Here is a 9,426-nt window from a genome sequence, read left to right on the forward strand (position 1 = left end):
AAAGCAGTAATCATCAAAGAGAAAAAAAAGAACCCAGTTTGATTTTAATGAAATCTTTTTAAAGGATAGGAGAAGGAAGTAATGTGAAGATTGTGGGTGACAGGGAGAGCATGGTGCAAGAGGCCTACAGCCTGTTCAGAGGAAGAGTCCTTCCCCAGGATAATGAGGTACTCTCTTGAAAATTGACACCCTTATTCTGGAGAAGTATGTCCCCTCTGAATAAACCCCCACCTCCATCCCCAACTGGAGCTGTCAAAATCCTCCTGCCTGCGTCAATTGGGCTTGGAGGCTACAACAATTTCTTCATTGTAATTTCCAGGACTTCTAAAGAAAGCTTTCTCTGCTCAAAGGGTTTTGTGGCTAAATGGAAGTATCCAGTCTTCTGGGTTGCTAATTTAACAGTTTTATGAGGATGAGAGTTCAAGAAAAATAATCTGTTTTTCAGAAGTATATGTTAAGTTATTTCTAACTAAGTCGTGAGAAAGAGCCTTATTTACCAATTACTAAGTATTAAAAATTAACCAATTATTAGGGGCTTTACAGACAAGGTCATTTATAAAAGAATCATTCAATCTGTCTAGAGAAAACAACTGCTGAGAACATAGCTAAAAACAATTCTTTGGCAAAATTCTCAGGAAATTAATGTTTCTGTTATCTATATTTATAGTTAGAGACGGGGTGATGAGAATGTTTCATCCTTGAACTAAGAAACTGCCTCTGAGCTTTTTGCAGAGAAAAAGAAGAAAGTTTGATTGCAGTGGCAGCTTGTACAATTTGGATGTACAGAGTATTGATTTCTCTCCTGTATTTATTCTATTCTTGTGTTAGGAAACATTAAGTATCTGGAGAGGAACGGCCAAGTGGACATTTTAAAAACAGTTTGACATGATTGAAAGCCTTCATATTTGTCAAGGTGTTTCCCTGCTATATGGAATTGTTTTGTTTTCACACTTTTGTTCTCAATGGATGTCATATCCTTGAAATGTGGCAGATTCATGTCTCTGAAGTATCCGTTTTTCAGTTTAACACCAGAAAAGGGTTAGCTGTGGACAAGGGAGCCATAGAAGGCTGTGAGAACCATATACTTCTGCTCCCCATTTTACTAATCAAGCAGCTGCTAGGTGTAAGGAATCACCCATATTGCCCTGTTGAGCTAATGGATCAAACACAGTTCTTAGCACAGTGTGCTAACCAGCCATGGCCATTCTTTAGTCCTGTCTCAAAAGGTACCACAGTTCCCAAGTTGGTTTCTCTGGCAACTGTTGAGACAGTTGAATTACAATTCATAATTGACCAGTCACTAGGCCTGGGGATTTTTCTTTACCCGCCCCACTTCCATGTGGCCTGTGGAGTGTGGAAAGTAGTTGTTCCTCCCAGTTTCCTGAGTTCTTTGAGACAGACTAGTGAACCACAACTCTGTTCTGATCACTGGAAGGATTTTTTTTTTTTTTTTTTTTTACAATTAATTCAGAACTTCTTTGACTTTTTAAAAAGATTATTATCCCCTGGGACAATGCTGCTTATTTTGGATTGTTTTGTGTTCTTCATACTTGTTGATCGAAAATCATGCTAAAGCCACAGACTAACTTTATAAAGAGGCAGCTGGAAAACAATTTGAAAATGTCACCTTTTCACATTCTTTACAAACTTCACTCATCTGTAATGTGGCGAATGTAATGAGAGTAATAACTTGTTACTTTCCTAAAACATGCTCAGTTTCCTTAGGTGGAATCTGTTTCAGACTAACTATTTTAAGACAAGATTATCAAGGATCCTTTAAATCTTAAATAAGTTTGTAAAAAACTCCTTCTTATCCCTTAAAGGGATATTTTCTATCTTTCCTTTGTAGGTTTACATGTAAGAGTTGTTGGCATCTAGAAACATCTTAGTTAATTTAAACATTGAAAGTCTGTCGAATTTGTCATGAATATATAATAATCCCAAATAAGCTTGATACTGAGAAGCATTAGGTATTCTGTAAAACATCCAAGCACATTACTGGTTAATGTAAAAACAAATCAAATTTAATAGAGATAATGCAATTGGAATTATAATTACCTACAATTACATTAACATTTATTTTGTATTATCCAATAACATTGATTTGATTTGTGTTGGTGAAGATGGAAGACCAATGTGAGGTTTTATCTTTTAAATTGACATCAGAGTCCATGCAATGTACAATCGTTCCAGACAGAGGCTGTGGAATTGCTGGATTCAAACGAAACAGATTCTGTAAGCACCAACACCACAGAGCCATCTCACTAATTTCACTGGAAGACAAGGACTCCTTTTGCTTACCATTGTCAGTCACATTATTGATCACCAGCATCCTCTGAGGAAATGTTACCACCAATGGTACAAATTGAGCTGGAGAAGCAACTCAATTAACACGATTCCAATGCCAGGGCCACTTTTTCAAGACGTTCTTGCTCAGTCAGTGGCTTACCTATTGCATTGATTCTGGGCACTTGAGTTCCTTAAGAATATATATGACCACTGCTTTTTCTTTTGCTTTTATGGCTTACCATAGCACAGATTGCTGCAGATGTGAATGTTCTTATTGGCATACATGGAAGAATGACCTTACTTTATAGTGCTATTATAAAAGCATGGTTTAAACTAGACTTTCAATTTTTGTGTGACAGAAGAAGGGGCTAATCTTATGGGTCTTGACCTCTCTCGAGCATTCAAACTATTGATGACAGAGCACAAGGCTCTTTACTTTCCCTGCTTGTCATTTTCTTGGCCTTAGATGGTTCCCAGCCCATTTCAGTGCATATGCCTTATTGACATCCTGTGTTAGAGAGTAATGTATCTTCTCGGTCTCAACATCTCTGGTCTACTCTTACATAACGATTAAGGAAAGAAATGAGCTTCCTAACTGATGCCCAGACTCAGCTTTCTACATTTCCAATTCACAGCTACAAAATTACTACTAGAGGCATCAGACTTCCTGTCTTATTAATAAGAATACCTCATCAATGTATTACTTCTAGCAACTGGTTGATCATCCAATTTCATGGCTCAATTTGTTCCTTAATATGAATCTTCCTTAGAGATACCTTTGCTTTCTATTACAGCAGATGTCTCAAATAAATTTTACATTTTTTGAGCTAAAATTTTGATGAATCTCCCATCCAGGGTCCTAATTTTTCCTATAGCCATTTATCAAGACTCTATGCATTCACAAATTCTTCTTAAAATATACACATGAAAAATATAAAATTAAGGGCGTATTCAATGCTACATAAAAGAAGGCATAAGCCATATTAAAAGGGGACAGTCTATCTACCATTTTTGTGGTTTTCCTTGGTGATTCCTCCATCCAAGGTATCCATCACTACTTCACTGGCTCTGAGGGGTTCCTTTCACAGGTGATGTCATCACTCTTACTATGCACAATTGGTCCCAGAGTGTGTGCTGGATACAAAGGCACCCACGGAGTCTGGCCAGCAGAGTGTACATTGTCCTGGAGAGAGCACTTTACCCACTGGACTGCCTAAAAATGGATGAGCCTGGCAGACCCAATCTTCTCTTTTGTGAGATTTGAATGGCAAATTCAAAGAAAAGCTTGAAGACAATAGGAAGGGGTAAAGTTGCTGAGAGATACACAGAAAGGAAGCAGTAAGCAGAAACTATGGGTTTGCAGGATGCAGGGTTAAGAAAATGCCTCAATAGAGAGGAGAATAATGAGGGTCAGCCTACAAGTGACAGCAGACACCATGGATGCAGAAAGAGAAAGAATGACCGAGTTGGCATCATGCTAAACACTACAGCAGAAAGGAAGGGTGACATGTGCTGAGCAGACACCTTGGTTCTCTAAAGCTCTTTTCACCTTAAGTGATCACCCAGTTATCTATGACTCTTGACTCTGTGGTTATGGTTATATTCTGAAGGTCTTATCTCCAGGAGTCAAGTTAGGCATCTGTTTTACTATTCATCATGTTCCCATTTATCCTTTCAAGAACCCACAACCGGAGTGTATAGTTGATGGGAGACACTAGTTTAGATCACTTGCACTCATACTATAGAGAAAATTTATAAATTTAGCAAAAAAAAAAAAAAAAAGTCATATTAAAAAATAATAAAAAGGGTTGTTTTTTTTGAGGGACACTATGTTGAGGTGATTCTTTAAAATTAAAGTTTGGGATGATGTACTAAGTTTGAGAAAGATTTAGAATGTACGTTTGCTTATGAAAAGCTCTATGAAGTCTTGCAATTAAAAAAAATTATTCCACTGAACCCAGGAAGAGAAAAACCATTTCATTTCATCGAAGTAACAAATAACATCTCACCATATTATTTTTCCATGATACACAGTTTAAATTTTTCAATTTATGAAAATATATTAATCACTTTGCATCTTATAAAAAGATAACTGTCCTTAAATTGTGAATTATTTTAAACTTTGGAATTCTTATGAATTCAAATGTCTTGCAAGGAGTCTTAGAAATAATACTAAAATTATATTGATTATTAAAAATTATAAATAAAGGTTTAAAATTTTTATACCATCTCTTTCCTCCCACCTTCTGGTTCTGTACTATAAGAAAATTTTCTTGGAAGATTACCAATGCAGTTTAGGTTCTTTGTACATAAATTTTCTAACCCAAGGAAACTAAAAGAACATTAAGTATTGTATGTGAATATAATTGTCTTAACTCCTTTGAAACAATACAATAACAGTCAAAGGAACTAACAGGAATTAGATAAACTCATGTTTCAGACCCTGTGTTTGGCTAGAACTGGATTTAAATAATACTTGGCACAGGGCATTAAAATGCCGTGTATTCTAAGATACATAGTTTGACATACAAAAGAAAATATACAAATTTTACATTTCAGGGAGGAGACTAGGGGCATTCGACCACTGAGCCACATCCCCATCCTATTTTGTATTTTATTTAGAGATGGAGTTTCACTGAGCTACTTAGTGCCTTGCTTTTGCTGAGGCTGGTTTGAACTCATGATCTTCCTGCCTCAGCCTTCGAAGCAGCTGGGATTACAAGCATTCCTCACCATGCCCAGCAGGAGAAAATATTTTAATTATAGAAGGAACAATTGGTTTCAGCTAAAGAAAAAAATTCAAGAACATGAAAGTAGACAATCAGATCTAAGATTTTGTAGTATCTTTTTAATAATTCTTTAATAAAAGAATGACCAGTATATTTGGTATAATGGCTTTTTGGGGGGGAAGGGGGCACACATTAAATTTTGCTGATTGTTGAAGGAATATATTTGCTAATTGTTGAGAAATTTGGAAAAGCATAAGAAAGAAATTACCACCCATTCATAATTCAGTACAACTAACCATTTTATATTTAGCAGATATTCCAGTCATTTTAATGCATATATGTTTTACAGAATTGTGATTATTTATATATAATTTTCCTATGGTACTGTGTTTGTCTATTTTGTGCTCCTATAACAGAATACTTAAAACTGGATAATTTATAGCAAACAGAAATTCATTGACTTGTGATTCTGGAGCTAGGTAATTCAGGTCCAAGTAGTGGAATCTGACAAGCATCTTCTTGCTGTGTTATTCCAGGGCAGAAAGCAAGAGAACAGTATGGGCAGGGGTGAACATGCAAGAGGAGGTCTAACTGATCCTTTTATAAGGAAGTCACTTCTATGATATATGCATTAATTCATGAGAGCAGAGCTTTTGCTTTTGTCACCAAATTATCTCTACAAGGTCCCTCTGCCCCAGCACTGCCCTTATTGGTGAGGAATTTTTTAAAACATGAAATTTGAGGGGCACCTACAAACCATAAAAACTCTAAATATTTCATTTATTTTATATTATTTATCAAATTAGATTATTAAAAATTCCAATCCTCCTCTTAAGAGTTATGTAAGATTTCATTCTAACTTATCTCCTACACTGCCTAATTTAGGTTGATTTTAATATAAATCACCTTAAAATGTCACTTCTATTACTAATAGTGATGTATGTATATATATTTTTCTTTTTTAAAATTTCAGTATATGATAGATTTTAAAAAGGGGATTAGTGGGTCAAATGTTTCAACATTTTAAAAATGCAGCTCATGTTTCAATTTTTTTCTTATAAATTTGTAAGTATTTATATTCTCTAATATGACATATTAGAACACCTAAAATTATTTGTGAATTCTTGTTCAAATCCTTTCTTCACACACCTATTTGTTTATGTTTTCATATGCTTTTTACTGCACATTAAGTCTTTATTTAGTGTATCAACCTACATTGTTGTTAAATATTTCTCCAACTTGTTTGCTTTTTACGTTATTTTTACAAATAGATTATTCATGTCTATGTTGTAAAACCTGTTCTACTTGATTTCTTCACTTCCTTAGAAGCTTAGTATGCTCATCTCAGGGCATGCAGAATCAGGGATGAACCCCGTTTTTGAGCAGTTGAAGTTGCTATGGGACAGCATACTCAGGATACCTACGGAGAGACTAGTAAACAGGCTTTACTGTTGTTTTATTCCTTAGTAAATTTTCAGAGATGGCGGGGGTGGGGAAGGTATTCTGATCTTCTAATGTTTATCTTTGAAATAGCTGGGTCGAGGTAACATTTTATCATAATTCTCCATTTTTCAGTACAGTAAAATTAAAGTTTTCTCCAGTCCCCAACACAACCAAACAATGTAATCCACACTAGTTCTTAACAAAGAGGCTTTGCATGTGAGCTTTGCTAATGGACATTCCCTCCTTCCTCTATGCAGTCCTAGAAAAGGAACAGCCAGCTTTGAGACAGGCTTTTTAATGAAAAGTGATTTTTAGACTGTTTACTTCATCTTATTTTTATAACTTCTCCTAATAGAAACTCTTTCACAGGTTTTACTTCTAGAAAACTTTATTCTATCTCATCAACCTGATGTTTGTTCTAGTATTACTACCAAATTGTTTTAATTATGCAATTATGTGGTCAGGTTCAAAATTTTATATAGCAAATACATTACCATTAGTTTTCTTTTTCACCATTTTCCCAATGATTAATGTGTATTTAATCTTTCTAATCCAATTTGTCAGATTCTAAAACCATCCCTTTGGGATTTTTATTGGATTCTCATTAAATAAATGAATTAATTTGAGAAGAAAATTAAAATATTATCTTTTAATAGAAATTAACTCGCCAAATTCAAAATTTCTAAGTTTTCTGAAATATAATATATAGTGGATTGAAATATGTCTTGTAGTGGAAAAGCAGTGGGTTAGGCATGAGGAGATCTGGCTCATAGACCTGACTCTCGATTTTCTACTTTTGGGTACTTGGGAAAATTAATTCACTGCTCTAAGGCTCAGTTTCCTTATTTGAATAATGAAGAGGTTGTACTAGATAAGGCATTAGAATGGGCAATGAGTTCCATTCCAAATTGTGAATTCAATGAACATCTGTTATTAAAAATAATTTTTGTATGCCCACAGGCTACTTAACAATAGTGTCTTAGATTAACAACCTCTCTTTCTCCCATTTTAGCATTCCTTTTCTAGGTAAAAATATGTTCCACAGAAATGAATGGAATGTATTATGTATTTTTAAAATTATGATTCCATATAAATAGATTACACAATTACATGTGGAATGGTACTATGCCCCACATATATAAAAGCAGAATCCTAGATTTGATTAATTCAGTTTTTAGGAAAATAAGCCCACCGTTCCTATGATATCTTATATAGAACTCCAATATACAGAAATTAACCCAATAGGAAGAAAGTAATAAATAACCAAATAATGAAAATAAAGTTATACAAAATATATAACTAGTAATATACCATAAAGTGGATTATTTGAAAATATGGATTTAATGTAAATAATTGGTTAAAATAAAATCCAATATTTGAAATATTCAGAACTGTATAGATATCAACCTAAAAATTATTTAAAATAATCATTTAAAAACACTTAATATCACTTGGGCAAGATGTGTAAACTACTTGTAAGAACCTTCCTCCCATATTCTCAGTGTCTTAATACAATAAAAGTATGTTTTCATGTCACTATTCAATGTGGATTGACAGAGCGGCATGGATCTGCTTCATGCTGTCATGGAGAGACTCAGGGTTTTTTTTTTTTTTTTTTTTTTTTTTAAGGAAGAGATGGATAATTTATTTCACATCATCCAAGCTACAGGCAAGGCAGGGACAAGGAAAAAGATTATAGAGCTGGCCCCAAATCTTTCTTTTCTCATTTCTTACAAAATTGAGGGCCAACCTATTCAAGATTTTGGGGAACGGTCATAAGAAGGATTTAGGTGAATGGATAACTTGGCAGATGTATAATTCTTTTGCTCAGGATCCAGGAACTTCCCTTGGTTGGTTTCTGATATAGTCTGATGATTCAGAGTGTCTTTCACTGAGCTGCCACTAATACTGCAGGACCCGGTGTGAGAGGGATGGTTCAGAATCATACTCCAGTAAGTTCTGTAGTTCAAATAGCAAAGGATTCCACAACTGACATATAGGATAAATACCAGCCAACCAATGAAATAGCTCCAACCAAGGGAACAGACAGATTCTTCTTCACCTCGAAGATCCAGAGGTTAATATGGTACAACAGGAGGACAGAGAAAATGAGGGTGACTTTTTCAGAGCTGGGGGGCACCTTCACAGAAGCTCATGATGGTTCCAATCAAGCCAAAGGCGGGAACTTTCTGAAGACCGGGCAGGTACGGCAAGTGCAACCAGATGGTGAGCAGGAAGCCTAGCTGAAGATTACCTTGGCTACCCCAAAGACTGGGTGATTCGTCCATATCTTAAAAGTGTCTTTCTCATTTTCTACTTGGGAACAGCTCCTAGCTGGGCAGGTATACAGCAGCCCCAGGGACATGACATGGACTGAGGTGTGGATGATGTTGTTTATATCCTTGGGATAGCTCTTATTAAAAAAAAAAAAAAAAAAAAAACGAGACTCAGGGTTTTTATCTCTTGTGCCTCCAACATTTCCTAAGGCTTCATTTTTATCTGCAGTGAATGGTCTGAATGGGAAACAAAATGAGGTAGAAAGCATAGACTGCCTGACTGCCTACTTTCCTTTGGCCTCAATTATATACAGTGTTTCTACATAACTGCAATGGAACCTGGAAAATATTATCTAGTAACATGCCCAAGAAGAAAACACATGTGGTGGTGAGCAATTGCAAACTCTGCCACAATTAGCAATACTAGCCAAAAAATAGAGTTCTCCCCGCCCCCTTTCCTCAACACACAGAGCACACATAATCACTCTAACATTGCATCCAGTGCCAAACCTGGGTTATCCATGTATGGAGAGTACTACACATTAATTTGGTTTTGGTTTTTCATTATTGGAACCTATGACATTAAGGGATACATTTCTAGTTTCTCCCATACCCAATAGACAGGCTGAATGTCTGGCAGTTGAGAATTCAGTCTTTGGTTAGGCTCTGATGCTGCTCTCTGGAAGGGA

General features: G+C 35.4%; 1 pseudogene; it reads right to left on the minus strand.

Moving 5' to 3' along the window:
* Positions 1-8,215: 8,215 nt before the first annotated feature.
* Positions 8,216-9,006, minus strand: LOC143407542 (outer dense fiber protein 4 pseudogene; annotated as a pseudogene).
* Positions 9,007-9,426: the final 420 nt, after the last annotated feature.

Source organism: Callospermophilus lateralis, chromosome 9 (genome assembly GCF_048772815.1).
Source record: "Callospermophilus lateralis isolate mCalLat2 chromosome 9, mCalLat2.hap1, whole genome shotgun sequence".
NCBI classification, from domain to species: domain Eukaryota; kingdom Metazoa; phylum Chordata; class Mammalia; order Rodentia; family Sciuridae; genus Callospermophilus; species Callospermophilus lateralis.